This window comes from Spermophilus citellus (genome assembly GCF_964194105.1).
Source record: "Spermophilus citellus genome assembly, chromosome: 15".
NCBI classification, from domain to species: Eukaryota; Metazoa; Chordata; class Mammalia; order Rodentia; family Sciuridae; genus Spermophilus; species Spermophilus citellus.
In genome coordinates this window covers 50,185,600-50,202,021 of record NC_138195.1, presented here as the reverse complement: position 1 = coordinate 50,202,021, position 16,422 = coordinate 50,185,600, and the positions used below count along the sequence as shown (strand labels likewise).

General features: G+C 38.9%; 1 protein-coding gene across 9 annotated transcripts in view; it reads left to right on the top strand.

Annotated features, from left to right (window-relative positions):
- The window catches only part of KCNMA1 (potassium calcium-activated channel subfamily M alpha 1), a 705,800-nt gene that overhangs the window by 517,907 nt on the left and 171,471 nt on the right, over window positions 1–16,422 (top strand). The window lies entirely within an intron of this gene.

The following is a 16,422-nucleotide window of genomic DNA, read 5'->3' as shown; positions in this document are numbered from 1 at the left end:
CCACTGCTCAGGAGAGAAGAGAAAGGACCAGTTCTGTTCTCAAAGGCCATGCCTGATCAGGGGTGGCTTCCAGGGCATAGAATTTTAGAAGGCTTTGTCCCCCCTCCCCCTTTCCTTTCCTCTACTGATATTTCTAAGCAGAAAAAATTGAAAAAAATATTGGGTGACTATTTTGCTGAAAATATATTGTAGACACTTGCTTTATATGTGATCACCATTCTCTGGTATGCTTGGGAGAGAGTCTAATATTATGAGTAGTGTCCCTTATAGAAAAGTCAGAACTCATATTCTCAGGACCTCTCTTTGTAGGACCATAGGCACATAACCTAAGTGGGCCAATTGAATGCATGTATGTGCATCAAATAAACAACGCCAGGCCTAAAATTTAAAAAAAAATAATTTTAGAAGGCTTCTGGAGTGTGGAGGAACAGTCATGCCAGTCCTTGTCCTTGGGCTGTTCTTAGTTTAGACAGTCAGAGTGGCCAACCACTGTGGTCTGCATTTCTTATTTGGTACTGGTGGCAATTAGCTCCAGACCTGGGTTTACATTCTTCTTCCTGTTGTACCACAAGCAGAATTAACACTGGTCAAGGTGAGAAATGAATGAGATCCTGCCAAGGGAGTCAAAAACTCTGAAGTCAAAGGATTGATCCTTTTGTTGTTTTGACTGCTCTGTACACTGCCAATGAGGGGAAAAAACTGCTACACCAAGATGGTTGGGGACATGAGGAGGCAGGTGTGTTGGTGCTCACCCTGGGCACCTACGAGGTATGAAACTTAGAACAGGGTTTTTTTCCTGGGTCTTTACCCTTCACACCCACATAATTGTAAAGGGGATTATTTAGCCCATAGATAGCTAGCTTTGCTCTCCTAAAAAACTAATTCATGTTGAAGTCCCTTCGATCACATTAGCCATATTCATAGTAACTGATACGTTGATTTAAAACCTCTTTCTCCTATGCTTATTCTGTGCCCCCCCAAAAAACCTTTTGGTTTTTGATCAACATAACTCTGAGCTCAGACCCCACTTACAAATGAGGACATCATATTCCTTTAAATGTCATCTTTAATCCAGGCTGTTGTTGTCCTGCATGGATGAAACCGAATGCAGGCGTGCGAACGTCAGCAGCAGGGAGGTCTGTGTGGCTGTATTTAGAGATAGGTCCCAAAGCCAGATGCAGCTGTGTGTCCCAGGACTCTACCCAATGCAGGGAGCCCAGACCCAGGATAAAGGACTGTCACCAAGAGAATTCTGCCTCTTTCAACCAAGCTCTGGTGGTTTTCTTCCAGCAGGGGATTGCTCATGGGACCAAGCACGTGGTCCAAGGAGTTGGGCTCTGCTTCCTCATATTGATGTGACATGGGCCTTGGCAGGGCCCCACCACAGATGGGGCCACTTGACATGCGTATGTTTTGATTTTGTGGTGCCTGCATGGTAACTAGAGCTGCCTGTCAAGAAAATTAATAAAGTGGATGTGACGCTGATTCTTCAGTGCTATTACAGCAGGGAGAACTTCTGCCCAACTTTCCTCAGGACCCTCATGGGCCTCACCTCTAAAGCCAAGGACGTCCCCTCCAGCTCTGCTAATCCCATTGCCAAGTTCCTATTTAGGAAGGGCCTGTGGGAAAGGCTGGACCGGGCCCTTGTGTAACTTAAAACACATTTCCCTCCCAGGGTTATGTTACTACATTATTTCTGTCCAGGGCCAACTCCCCCATGTTTGGAAGTAGCTCTCGAATATGGCCTTTTGACATTGTAGTGGTCATTGTGTTGGAATTTGCTAAGGTGCATGACCTGCAGATAACCAGGCTTCCCTTAATTTTTTTTTCATCCAGAAGAAGGACAACCTCATTCATTACTCCCCATTTTATATTGTCATTGTCCCGATCCTTATCTCTTTTAGGTCATGGCAAACACCATAAATGTTATTCTCTTTGGCAAGTTGTAGGTATCATCTCTTATTCCAGAGATCACAAAGCCCTCACTACTTTTGGTTGGGGATGGGGGCAGGTGGTAAAGGAAATCTATAAATGGATGATTGTTTACAGAAATCACTTCCTTCCCCAATGGCCCTATATCCTATGGTGGAGAATTCAACAGCACTTCCATAGGGACAGCCAGACCTATTAGTGAGGGCTAGAAGGGAGCAGTTTGGGCAGCACTTGATCCTTTGGGAACACTTAGTATTTCTGGAAGCCAAAGGTAAAGTGTGAGCTCACTTTCTTCCTTGCCCTGGGCAGGTAGTATCTGTTTCTTAACTCTGCAGAATATATTGTACTCTTCTCTTTCTTTCCAAGAAGGAGAAAGCAAGATGGTAACAGCATAGGTATATCACATGGAGAAGCACACAGACTGTCCTGGGCTTTTTAAATATACATACAACCAAACAGCCAAGACTTCAAGTGAGGGTTATAGACTTGAACAAAAGAAAGACTCCTGTTATATAGGCCCAGCCTAGAGGTGTCAAGGACAGAGGGAACACTTATCCCCACCCACCAATGTCATACTCAAAGGGCCCAAGGGCCCCAAGGGCCCCAAGTCATTGCTCCCTAACACCTAGCTCTCATTTGGATTCATTATCTCTGAACTGATTTAAGAAGAATTTATATATATATATATATATATATATATATATATATATATATATATATATATATATATATTACTTTTTTATTAGAATTGATATATATTTTTAACACACTTCTTCAGGAGTAGTGAATTCTTTAAGTTTTCTAACAACGGTTAAAGATTTTATAAATTCGGCTATTCATCCTTAATTTAGGCCATTTAAACCTCAATGCAAGCCCTTTACAGTTTCTGATATGCTGGGATTTACAAATCCATGTTAACCTTGTATCTAATACCTTTAGGAAAGAGAAGCCCATGTTGCCACTGAAGTCTTGCAGCTCAGTAGCTGTTGTTAGTGACAGGCTAAGCATTTTGTTCAATAGGTCTTGTTGTCACCCTTGAGTTCATTTAAGGACAGCAGGCAAATACCCTAGTGCCTGTGACTTATCTACAAATGCATTATCAACCAGGCCTGGGACATCCTGTTTCTTTACCACTATCTGATCTCTGTCCACTGGCTTGTCAGGTTCCAGGGAGAGTCTTCTGTAAAGACCAGGGCAATGGAGTTACTCAGCCTTTCTGTCACCACCTCCTCCCTGAATCCAGGGCCACTCTTACCTTTTCCTTGGCTTCCTCACTTGGATGCAATTTAAGATCCACTGATTTTTAGCTTTTGATTTTTAGTCTTATTTTGCAAACTTAACTTTCTCTTTAACAAATATGGGGGTTCAAATTGGGGCTCCACCATTTTTATGAATTGTGCTATTATTCTTACTAAGATTAGTTCTTAACTAGGACATGATAAATTGTGTGTGTGTGTGTGTGTGTGTGTGTGTATGTGTGTGTGTATAACTCAGTAAGAGCAATTAGTTCTTAAAATTGTTTTTCACTCTGAATTAAAACTTCTAATTTAGCACATTTAAATAATTCTCAGAATTGCCAACTATTTTAACTCTCCTAATCTATCATTTAATACATATACACACAGGTACACACCCAACCTGGAATATGGTATGTACTTCTTAATTATCTACTTGTTCAATAAGTCCATTATGAGAATGGAGAAAATATGTGATGTGTTTCTTATATTTTCAATTTATTCCACAAGATTTCAAATTTGTAGGTGAAATGTTTGATTTTTCTTTCACCTTTCTACTTCTGAATGAGGAAGTACTAGGGAAGTCCACCCCATGTTACTGAGATTATAGATTGGCTGAAGGGGCATGGCTGGATGCATAAACCATTTGTTCATTTTTGCTGTTACTTTATTGAGATAAATTTGGGGCAATATATAGTCTTAGCTCTAATCATAACCAAGGGGATCATTTTAGGAACTTCAGTTCGGGCTATATTTACACATATGAGTGTTGTACATATACATGTATAAAAATAATCTAGTTTAGGAGCCAAAAATATAAAACAAAAAAATTTAATAATTGTCAATGTACACTGATTTTTTTGAGAGAGATAGAGAGAGAATTTTTTAATATTTATTTTTTAGTTTTCGGTGGACACAACATCTTTATTTTATTTTTATGTGGTGCTGAGGATTGAACCCCTGTGTCCTGCACATGCCAGGCAAGTGCACTACCACTTGAGCCACATCCCCAGCCCCTGAATTTTTAACTTTGTGCAATACCAAATTCTACATATGCATTATTTCATTTAATTCTCATAATGACCCTACCCAAATGGGACACTATTATTACCCTCACTTTACAGTGGCACACACTTGTGAATTAAAAGAACTGCAGCAATATAGCTTGGAACTGGCAAATTAAGGAGTTCAAACTCAAGCAAACTATTTCAGGTGTGTCCTTGAATATAATACTAAGAGGACATAAATGATAAGAGGAATTTTCAACAAGTGCCATCATCTTAGACCAAGACTTATGAGCTTTCTGGAGTTCACCAACAGAGATTTCATGGGCAGCACCCTCAGGGGTAGGAGGCATGGGTAAGCTTCAGGAAACTTGTTCTGATGAGGATGTGAGGGCACATGTTTGCACAGCCCCATCCTTTGGGTCTTGTTCACCCTTCTTTCCAGCCACCTCTGTAAGGGCAGAGGTCACTGCCTCAAGATAGGTGATGGGTTATCTTAGGCTGGACTGAGACAGGATAAGGAATGAATGAGACTCCCAAGAAGGGATTAGCTTTACACATGGCTGTATTCAGCAGGTGAAATTAAGTGGAGTCTAAACCAAGTGTGTCTGAAGCTGGGGATGGCTTAGGTCACTGCTCCTGGGATACAGTAAGTGCATTAGGGTTTTCTAGAGAAGCAAATGTGCATAGAGTGTGCTTGTGCTGACATGCATATACAGCCATGTGCCACACAGAGGCATTCAATGACAAGCTGTCTATGTGATAATAATCTCATAAGATTATATTGTCTAGTGATATCATAACCATATTTGTGTATGTACACCTAATCACCTATTGACTCATTTGTCAGAATGTGTCACCCTTGTTGAACTTGTTGAACAAAGCATGACTTTATGTGCGTGCACACACACACATACACATATATACATATATCTATTTTTATCTATGTATCTATGTACATATATTTTAGCTATCTATAATTAAGAGAGGGAGATATTAATTATAAAGAATTGGCTTATGGTATGAAGGTTAAGTCACAAACTCCACAGACTGGAGACCCTGGAGAGCTAATAATACAAGGTTGGTCTGACTCTAATGGAGAGTCAGGAGAGTTGATGGTACAAGTTTCAGTCCAGATCTGAAGGCAGGAGACTCATGCCCCAGTTCAAGGTAGTGTAAAGCAGAGCCAAATTCCTCCTTTCTCCTTCTTTCTGCTCCATTTATGCCTCTATCAGATTGCATGAGGCCCATCCACATTGGAGAGGTGATCTGCATCACCCAATCTGCCAATTCGGATGCTAATCTCATCCAGAAACATTCTCACAGACACACCCAGAATAATGTTTAACCAAATATCTGAGCATCTCATGACCTAGTCAAGTGAACACATAAAATTTACCTTCACAGCAAGCAGTGCTTGTTATCTGGTGAGGGTAAGCTCTGTGGACCAGGTTGGAAAAGGCATCCCAGAAGAAGAGCTCAGAGAGCTCAAATCTCTGTTAGGCTAGAACTGCAATTGATAAGGCTGGGATGGAGATGGCTCTTCATTTCCAGGAAGGAATAATGATGGTACAAGATTAGAGGTTTAGATGGTAGAAGTTAGTAAGATGTGAGTTGTTGCTTGACCACTAGCCTCGGACAGTGTCACCCAAACCATGAATGGCATCATATCAATGGACTTCTGCACATATTCCTCACTAATAGAAAGCACCTTCTAATACAAGAATACTCACTTGGGAATATCAATTATTCTAATAACTTTTTGATACATAACAACTGATACCTCTATTCAGAACCTAGCACCATCTATTTAACTGCTGCTCAATATCTTCATTTGAATGTCCCATATCTTCTCAGACTTAACATATCCATATCTTCCATTTCATTCTTTGCTATTATCATTGCCGCCCTTTCCCATTACTCAAACTAAAAACTTTTGAGTCATCCTTGATGCTCTGGTCCTCTGAGCACTACATTAAATTCAGCAGGAAATCTTCTTGGTTCAGCATGCAAGCTATTCCAGAATCTGAGCATGTCCCATCAACTTCACTGTAGCTGCTAGATCCAACCCACCAGCTGTCTCTGAGACTATCACCTCAGCCTTCCCAATGCTCTGCCCTCACTCCCTTCCTCCAGTAAAGCATCCAGAACAAATTTCTCAAGCATGAATCAGATTCTTTCATACCTCTGCATGAGTCTCTCCACTGTTGTCCCACCTCACCAAAATAAAGTCCTTACTGGGTCCTAAGCATCAGTTTCCTTTGACCTTGACCTAGATGACCACCTGTCCTGAGGGCTCTCCTGCTCCTCCTGTCAATCACAGTTCCTTTGACTGGTCTAGGTGCTGTGGTTCCTTCTGACTGTCATGTTGTTTTCCTAAGTAGCTGTTTGGCTTTCCTCTGTCAAAACCTTTTTGTCCTTGTGTAAGTTTAATTTCCGAGTGAGATCATTTTTTTTAAAAAAAAGAGATTCCATTTTTAAAAGAGATTCATAAAAAGATATAATACATACATACATATATATACACACATATATATGTATGTATATATTATATACATTATCAGTATCCCCAAACCCCTGTTGTTTTATGTTGGGTGACAGAATCTGTTGTTTCTGGATTATCTTGGGGAAAGTTGATATTTCCACCATATCGAGTCCCTCCAATTTATGAAGAAGGTTTACCATTTATTGAGGAACATTATGATACAAGAGATTTCCTGGAAAACGCAAGAAGATCAAGAAAAAAGGTGACTAAGCTTATAAAGATTTCTGAAGTTTCTGGGTGTGTCTTAGACAATAGATGGCCTACTTCTCCATATTCTTTAGGAAGACTGTAGATACTCTTGGCTTCCTGAGGTGATTAAGGCTCTGTGTGGAAACAATTTCCAAATTGCATTTTAGAAATCGGCATCACCTCCATATCCCATGCATATGCATTCTCATCTACACCCCTGGTGACACCCATGGCATTCTTGTTTATTGCCCCTTTTCCATGAGGCAGCTGAAGCATTGTGAAGCCAGGGGCTACTTGCTAAAGCCTCAGTACATAGAACAACAGCAGACTCCTAGGAGGAACTCGGTGTTTATTGAATAAATGAGTGAAGAACCACCTTAGCCTAGGCGGGCTAGCCCCATGGCGAGGACAGCTGGGTGGGGCCAGCACCAGAAGGAACTTTCGATTTGGTAAGATTCTGGTTCCGAAGACTTCTTCCTTTGCTACTGTATGTAGTTCTATTGCCAAATTAAGGAGATTTGACTCAATGTAGAAACTTGAAAGCAAAGCTTTATAATCTTTGGCAAGGCTTTCATGGAGGCTTGTTAGATTTGGGTATAAACCATTTTGACTGCCAGAAAATCCAGTCAGTGTGTTGTTTAAATTCACAAATCAAAATAAACACCCATGAATTGAAATGAATTTGCTAAACCTCAGTATCCCATTTAGGTCACCAAGCACCCTCTTTTCTTCCTCCTTGAAACTCTGCAGATCAGAGACTATGACACAGGATGCCCGCTCCTCCAGCATCACTGGTTTTGCCCAAGATCACTAATGTCCACCTGGAAATAGAGCAGATTCCCCAAGAACTATTTCAAATAAAGAGAGAAGTAATCCATGAGCTATTAACAGGGTTTCCGTTCCCCCCATGGCCCTGGTAATTTCTAGAACATTGAATTAAAGAGTTCTTAGACCTTTACAAATTCTCAAGGCAAACATTATTAGCAAAGAGAAGCCCATACAGCATGTTTGAAGATTGCCAGAAAATGTCAATGGAACTTCTGAATAAAATAAAAGAAGTTCAAACTCTCTCCACCCCCCATCTTCTCCTCTTCCCCTTTCCTCCCTCCCCCTAACATGATTAGAAAGTCATTTTATGTGTCTTATATGTTTGGTCAATCAAAGGCAAACATACATGATTGATAGTGACAGGGAACACATTTAACTCATTATTCTTTACTTTGCAGCAAAATGATTTGTGTAAACTGTCTGCCTAGCATTAAAGGTAAAACAAACGTAGAAACCCCAAAATGTTATATTTTAGTCTAATATTTTCCTTTTGGTTTTATAGCTGTAATCACATATGGATTCTTTTATTTGGCTCTTGGCATGGACTAACAAAGCGGGAGGCTGTGCAGAAAGATTACATAACATACAAACAGACCCTGGTGCCCACTGAGATTGGAGCCATCAAAGCTGCTCCAGTCTGGATGAAATGTTATTACCCAGGGGAAGCTATGGCTCTCCCTGGCCCTCATCAGCTGGCAGGACACTGTCACTGATGAGAAATAAGTGCCATCTTCTTAAACAAGCCTCGGGTCAAATATCAAACTCGGCTCTTTCAGAAATAATTGGCTCTAAATGAATCGCATGCATTAAATACACCTGAGCATCAGGGGCTATGTCCACTTGATCTCACCACTCTTCTAGCTTTTAAACTTAGGTTTTGTCCTCTACCCATGATTGTTCAAGAAAAAAAAAAGGAATAAGAAGAAGAGGAAGAAAGAAAAAGAAATCTCAAAATGCTATGTAAGCTATAGGGAATAGTATCTCAGAGTCCCTTAGTCTGTTGGTTATGGATAAAATGTTACCAAATGTGGATCTGGCCAGAAGGACAGTGAAAACTTGGAGACAATTCTGGACATCCAGAAAGGGCAGAATTGATTTCATACAGTATATATTTTTGTCAAAGATGTAGAATAAGAGTGCCCTAGGTTTGCATAGCCCTTTTCAGTTTATAAGATATACATTTTTACTGAAACTTTTTTATTTGACCAGATACACAAATATGTTACTGAATATCACGTGCAAAAAGTACCAAATGCAAAATAGCTGGTGTCTCTGATCCTTCCTCAACTGTAGAGTAGAAAGAACCAGGACCCATTTCACCAGCTCTTTTGGGGAGGGAGAAATCAGAAGACTATGCACTTCTTGCTGTGCAGTTGGTTGGGGAGAAACAGAGCTGGAGCCACTGAGTTCTTGAGGTCTGAGTTCAGGGTTTTCCCACTATTACATATTGATTCCCCTAGAGAAATGTCTAAATTATACATAAAGCTTGGTTTATGTTCAATGCCTTCTAAGACTAGAAACCTTTCTGCAATATTTGTAAAAGTAATATCCTACATTTTCTGCTTACCACACGCCCAATTATGTGATATATATGAAATACATTCTGTCACATTCTACCCCATTCTGCATTCATCCGAGAAAGACCCAGGCAACTGGGCATGGTGCTGCACACCTGTAATTGTAACAGCCTCAGGAGGCTGAGGCAGGAGGATCCCAAGTTCAAGCTCAGCCTCAGCAACTTAGTGACACCCTGTCTCAAAATAAAAAGGGCTGGGATGCAGCTCAGTAGTAGAGTGCCCTGGAGTTCAATCTCTAGTACTAAAACATAAATAAATAAATAAACAAGTAACCCAGGCAGAATCTAGCTTCCTAGACCACCATACTGTCCAGCAGGAGAGGATTTGTTGCTCACGTCAGGTGCGGCAACTGAGCAGAAAGGAAGTTGGTATTTGCTGAGGGAGATAAAAACCTTAACCCTGACTATTCGTAAGAAACCAGAGTGAGCCAGAGTGCCCCGTGGTAGACTTATAACATAGGAAAGTTATCAGTAAAGAAGAGGCAAGATCCAGGAGGATTAAGCAGTGTTGACAAAAGGAACAAAGGAAAATTTTGGGAGAAAAGTATCCTAGTCGTAATGCTCACAAGTTCCTTCTGATCATAATAAAGGTATTCAGGTAACTCAGTTGGGGTCCAGGCAGTGAAGCTTTGAGGTGATGAATCCACAAGATTACTAGAAAAATCCAGTTGCATTTGCATAGTGTTTCTTTGACCATTTTCCGCTATAGGAGAATGTTTCAGGTATGTGGACCTACTAAATTTGCAAAGGACTGTAACTATCCAGGTACTTTTTCATTTACCTTTATTTTTAAACTTAATACATGGGACATGTGTTTGTGTCTTATGTATGTATACAGTTCTATGCCTTTGAACACGTGTGTAGAGTCACACATCATATCACCACAATCAGGACACAGAAGAGTTTTAGCCCCCCAGTTTCCCTCCTTCTCACAGTCAAAAAAAGTGAGACCCCCACATCCTTGGCCCCTGCTAACCATTGATCCATTCTGTGTTTCTGTGATTCGTGCTTTCAGATCTGTCCTGTAAGTGGCACCATGTAGCAGGTGATCTTTTGAGAGCGGCTTTTTTTCTTTCAGCATAATTCCTTTGCAACCAGCAAGGTGATGCATCTATCAATACTTCATTCCTTTCTATTACTGAATGGTATTGCATTTTATGGATGTGTCAGAGATTGTTTATCCAAACATCCACTAGACAGTGTTTAGGTGCTTCTAGTTAGGGGGTGTTTGTTTTGATATAAACATTTGTGTAGAAGTTTGTGTGCACATAAGTTTGGATCTCCAGGGTAAAGGCCTAGAAAAAGGATTGCTGGTTTATAGAGCAAGTTTATGTTTAACTTAAAAAAAAAAAAAAAAACCTGCCCAAGTGTCTTCTAGAAAGGCTTTGCCATGGATCATCCCCATTAACAATGCTTGAGCACCTCCTGCTCTGCATCCTCGTCTGCTCTTGATATTGTCAGTATTTTTTTTATTTTAACCACTCTAGTAGGAGTGTAATGGTATCTCATGTGGTTTTTAGTATGCATTTCCCTAATGGCCACTGATATTGAACATCTCTTCATGTGCTTATTTGCCGTCTGGTATCATTTTGGTGAAATGCTTGGCCCATTTTTTAATTGTGTTTTTGTTATTGTTGTTGTTCTTCACTGTAGAGTTTAATAGTTCCTTGTGTATTCTAGATATCTTGTTAGATATAGGATTTGTAAATTTTTTTCTCCTGGCTGGTAGCTTTCCTCATTTCTAGAGGAAAGTTTTCAATTAAAGAAAAAAAAAACACCTGGAAGTTTTACTCAAAATGTTAAAAACAGGGTCATAATATGACCCAGCAATTCTACTCCTAGGTATCTACTCAAGAGAGATGAAATAATACATACTAGTTCCCTACAGTTGCTATAATAAGTTGCCACAACCCTAGTTGCTTAAAACCACACCAATTTATTCTTTTCCAGCCCAGAACTCTGAAAATGAGCTTCCCTGGATTGGCGTCTAGGTGATGGCAGGCTGGCTCCTTTGGGCGGCTCTAGAGGAGGATCTGTTTCTTCGAATTCTCTAGTTTCTAGAAGAAAGCAGTTACATTCCTAGGCTGGTGAACTGTACCTCTGTCACTCTAGCCTTCTGCTTCCTTTGTCATATCTCCTCTTTGCTCTCCTTCAGTCAAATCTCCCTCAGTCTCTCTCTTGTTTTAGGACCCACTTGGGTATCCAGGATAATCTCTCCATCTCCAGAACCTTGTTCCAGGGATTAGGGTGAAGAGGTCTTTGAGGGCTATTATTCAGCCTCCCATCATCCTCTGGCCCTCAAAGATCCACAATCATCCCACCCCAATGTCCTTCAAAGGCTCAGCTCTTCAGCATCAATTTAAGTTCAAAATCTTATCTAATGATCATCAACTCAGAAGCCCCAGATATCATTATCTAAATCACTTGCAGGTGAGACTTTAGTTATAATCCATCCTGGGGCAAACTTCCTCTCCATCTATGGATCTGCGAAAACTAGGAAGCACATGCAGTCTCACATTTGTTTAATGATGGACTTCATATGTGCCCTTGGTCCCGTAAGATCATGATGGAGCTAGAAAATTCCTGACACTTGGTGATATTGTGGAGGAATGCATTATTCATGTGTTTGTGGTAGCAATGATGTTAACAAACCTATTGCGCTGCCAGTGGTACGAAAGTACAGCAATGTACGGTCCAGAATACGTGATAATAAATGACGTTAGTTTTATGTACAATATTTTCTGTTCTTTTTATTGCTATTTTAGAGTTAGTGCCTATTTATAAAATAAAGTTTATAGTAAAATAGTATACCGTGTGATACCCGCAGCAGCCTCAGACATCTCCTGTACTGTGTCTCCTGATTGCATCGAGGGCTTGTGGCTGATGATTGACCTATGCCATGAAAGTTTGTGTAAGGCCACTCTCTGCTGCTCACACAGAAACAAAATCACCTAATGATGCATTTCTCAGAATGTATCCCTGTCCTTAGGCAAAGCATGACAGTGATCGGACAGCCACAGAGTAAGTTTTAGACCCTCCCATTCCCAAAGGGAGAAAATGAAAGGAAGAAGGAGATACTAGACTCAAGCAATTTAAAAATTCCATCAGACCAACTCTATAAGTTTATAGGTTATAACTCTATAAGTTTCAAGGTTTAGAAATGATCCTCCTCTTAAAATTGGCATTAGGTAGTGTGATTCTTCCAAATTTATTATATTTTTTCTTTTTTCGAAATTGCTCTGTCTATTCTCAAGTCTTTGTTTTTCCATGTAAAGTTGGGAATCAGGTGGTCTATATCTACAAAAATTCCTGCTGGTATCTTGAGTGGAATTGTGTTAAACCTGTAAACCAACTAAGGAGCGCATTGACAACTTTACTATGTTCCATCTTCTAATCAATGAATATAGTCTCCCCATTTATTGACGTCACTTATGTCATGGTCAACTTTAACTTCTTTTTTATAGTGTTCAAGATAAAGATTCTGTACTTGTTTTGCTAGATTTATAGATAAGACTCACATTTCCTTTTTGGAAGAGTTGTAAATTGAATGTTTAAATACGAAGAAAAAATATTTGGTTTCCAATTGTTCTTGGTGGTGTGTAGAAATACACCTTATTTTTCTCTGTTGACCTTATACTGCACTGGTTAGCACTTCCTGCACTGTGTTGAATAAGAATTGTGAGAATGGGGGCTCAGCCATAGAGGGTTTGTGTAGCATGTGAGAGGCCCTGGGCTTGATCCCCAGTACCTCCCCTGGCAAACAAAAATGAAGAGTGGGAATGAATGGACATGTTCAGAGTCTTAGAGGGAGAAATATTCAATCCTTCATGAAGTGTTGTTAGCTGTAAATATTTTGTCTATGTCCTTCTCTTAAAATGGAAGAAAAGAGTTGTATTTTTTGTTTTGTTTTTAAACATGACTAGATGTTGAATTTTGCCAAATGCTTTTGCTGCATCAATTGATAGGATATTTTTATTCTTTGGTCTGTTAATAGTGTAGAATGCATTGATTGTGTTAGAATAGTGAATGGGATAAACCCCACTTGGTCTTTTTTGTATATTGGTTGATTTGATTTGCTAATATTTGTATGAGTTTTTTTTCTTATTAGTGTATGTTTGTGAGGGAATATTGGTCTGTGAGGTTCTTCTACTGTCTTTGTCTTGCTTTATCATGAGAATAATCATGTTGGCTTCATAAAGTGAGTTGAGAAAATTGTCCCTTCATTTTATTTTCTGCAACTTATTTTTGTATAGAATTGGTGGATTTTTTTCTTTAAATTTTCAGTAGCATTTACCAATGAAACCACCTGGGTTTGAATTTTTTCCCAGGGTTTTTTTAAATACAAATTTAATTTTCTAAATAGGTATAGGGACTATCCAGGTTACCCATGTAATCTTGAGTAAGTTGTGGCAGTTTGAGGTTTTTGAGGAATTAATATGTATGTGTAGAGTTGTTCATAATTTCATTATTGTCTTTTCAATGTCTGCAGTGTCTGTAGTGATAACCTATTTTTCATTCCTAATTTTGTAATTTTTATCTTCTCTCTTTGTCAATTTTACGAGATATAAATATTGCTGACCTATTCAAAGAATCAGTGTTGGTTTCACTATGTTCATTTTTATTTTTCTGCTTCTTTTGACTTGATTTTGCTCTTCTAACTTCTTTTCAATATAAAGCCAAGATTACTGATTTGAGATTTTTTTCATGCAGTCATTTAATGATGTATATTTTCTCTCTAATCACTGCATTAGCTGCATTCTATAAATTTTGATATGCCATGTTTTCATTTTCACGCAGTTAAAATATTTTCTTATTTTACTTGTGACTTCTTTTATGATCCATGGATCATTTAGAAGGTGTTGTTTAATTCCCAATTATTTGGAGATATTCCTCTGAGCTTTCTATTATTGATTTGTGGGTCTGATTCCATTATGGTTAAACGACAACCTATCTTCTATGATTTCAATTCTTTTAAATGTGTTAAGTTCCATTCCGTGGCCCAGAACATCATCTATCTTAGTGACTGTTCCATTTGAGCTTAACAAGATCATGCACTCTGCCGTTATTGGGGAGAATGTTCTATAAATGTCAATTAGAACCGGTTGGTTAATGGTGTTGTTAGTCCTTCTGTTCCCTGGCTGATTTTCTGCCTACTGGTCCTACCTTTTCCTGTGACGAGGGTGCTGAAGATGAACCCAAATTGTGGATTTGTCTGGTTTGCTTCTGTCAGTTTTGCTTTTTGTGTTTTGAATTCTGTTCTTAAGTATACATAGGTTTAGTATTCCTCCTTTGAAATAATTATGATCAGATGTTTTTAGATTTTTTCTGATTCTGGAAAATTTGCATATCCATGATGAGATATCTTGGGGATACGACCCAAGCCTAAACACAAAATTTATTTGTTTGGTATACATTTTATAAACATGACCTGAAGCTAGTTTTACAGTATATTTTAAATAATTCTGTGCATGGCACAGAGTTTCATGGTGTGGAATTTTCCTCTTGTGGCAACATATAAGTGCTCAAAAAGTTTCAGATTTGGGGGCATTTCAGATTTTCAGATCAGAGATGTTTTTCTGTTGAGTTCTCTTGGTGAATTCATCATTTTTTCATTATATGTTGTCCCTGTTTATCCTTGTTTTCTTCCTTCTGAAATTACTTTATCTTATGCAATACAGCCACTCAAGGTTTTTTGTATGTGCTTGGGATTGGAGTGATTTGGCTTAGCCAAGCGGGGGATGGAGCCCAGGGCCTCATGCATGCTAAACAAGTGCTCTACCACTGAGCCACATCCCCAGGCCTCAGAAGTATATATTTTTCCCATCCTTTTTGTTTAAGGCAAACAATATTTTTAAGTTTTAAGTGATTTCAAGATATACAAGAATATATCTTATACTTCAATCATTTTTAAAAATTTCATTCTATGAGTGTTTGTTAATTGGTTGTGTTAGGCCATTTATTTATAAGGAAGTTATTGGTATATTGGGGTTTAGACCTAACATTTTGTTATTTGCTTTTGTTTGATTTCCTCTATTTGGGTTTTCCTCTTTCATTTCTTCTTTGGGGTTATTTGAACATTTTTTTAAGTTAAAAAAATTTTTGGTTGTCAATGAACTTTCATTTTATTTATTTATATGCAGTGCTGAGAATCGAACCCAGTGCCTCACACTTGCTAAGCAAGGGCTCTTCCACTGAGCCACAACCTTACATACAGCCCAAATTTGAACATTTTTATTGCTCAACTTAATTTATAGCATTTCTTTTTTTCTTTCTTTCTTTGGTACTGGGAGTTGAACCCAGGGGCGCCTAATCAATGAGCCACATCTCCAGCGCTCATTTGCATTTTATTTAGAGACAGGGTGTCACTGAGTTGCTTAGCACCTTGCTTTTGCTGAGGCTGGCTTTGAACTCATCATCCTTGTGCCTCAGCCTCCCGAGGAGCTGGGACTACAGGCATGTGCCACTGCACCTGGGTATAGCAATTTTTTTTATTTCTCTATATAGTTTTTCAACTAGTTGCTATGGGGATTGTAACATGCACATTTAACTTTTCAAGGCTACTTGGATTTAGTGAGTGACCTTTTCTAGTGTTATGTAGAAAACTTAACCATGGAACCCAATACCTCCCCTATTTTACGTTGTAGATTGTTCTGTTACCCTTACATACAGTGAAAACACCTCAATGTCATAATTTTTTTCAAACATATTTTAAAGAACTCAAGAGAAATACAGTCTTTTAAACTTATTCCAAAATATTTGTTATTTCTGTTGTTTTCTCTTTTTTCCAAATGTTCCATTTTTTCCCCCTATCATTTCCATTCTGTCTATACTATGTCATTTAACAATTAATTCTTCTGGAGTTGTCTTCTGCTGACAAATACTGTTTTCTGCTATTGGAGAGTGTTTTATTTCAGCTTTATTCCCGAAGAACATTTTTGGTGAGTATGGATTTCTGAGTGGACAATTCTTTTCTTTCAGTACTTTAAAAAATGTTTTTCTGCTTCCTTCTTTCCTCCTTTGTTTCTGGTGAGAAATGCGTGATCATGTTAATCACCTGTAAGTAAGGGGTCATTTTTCTGATTCCTTTCAAGATGTCCTCCATTGTCTGATTAC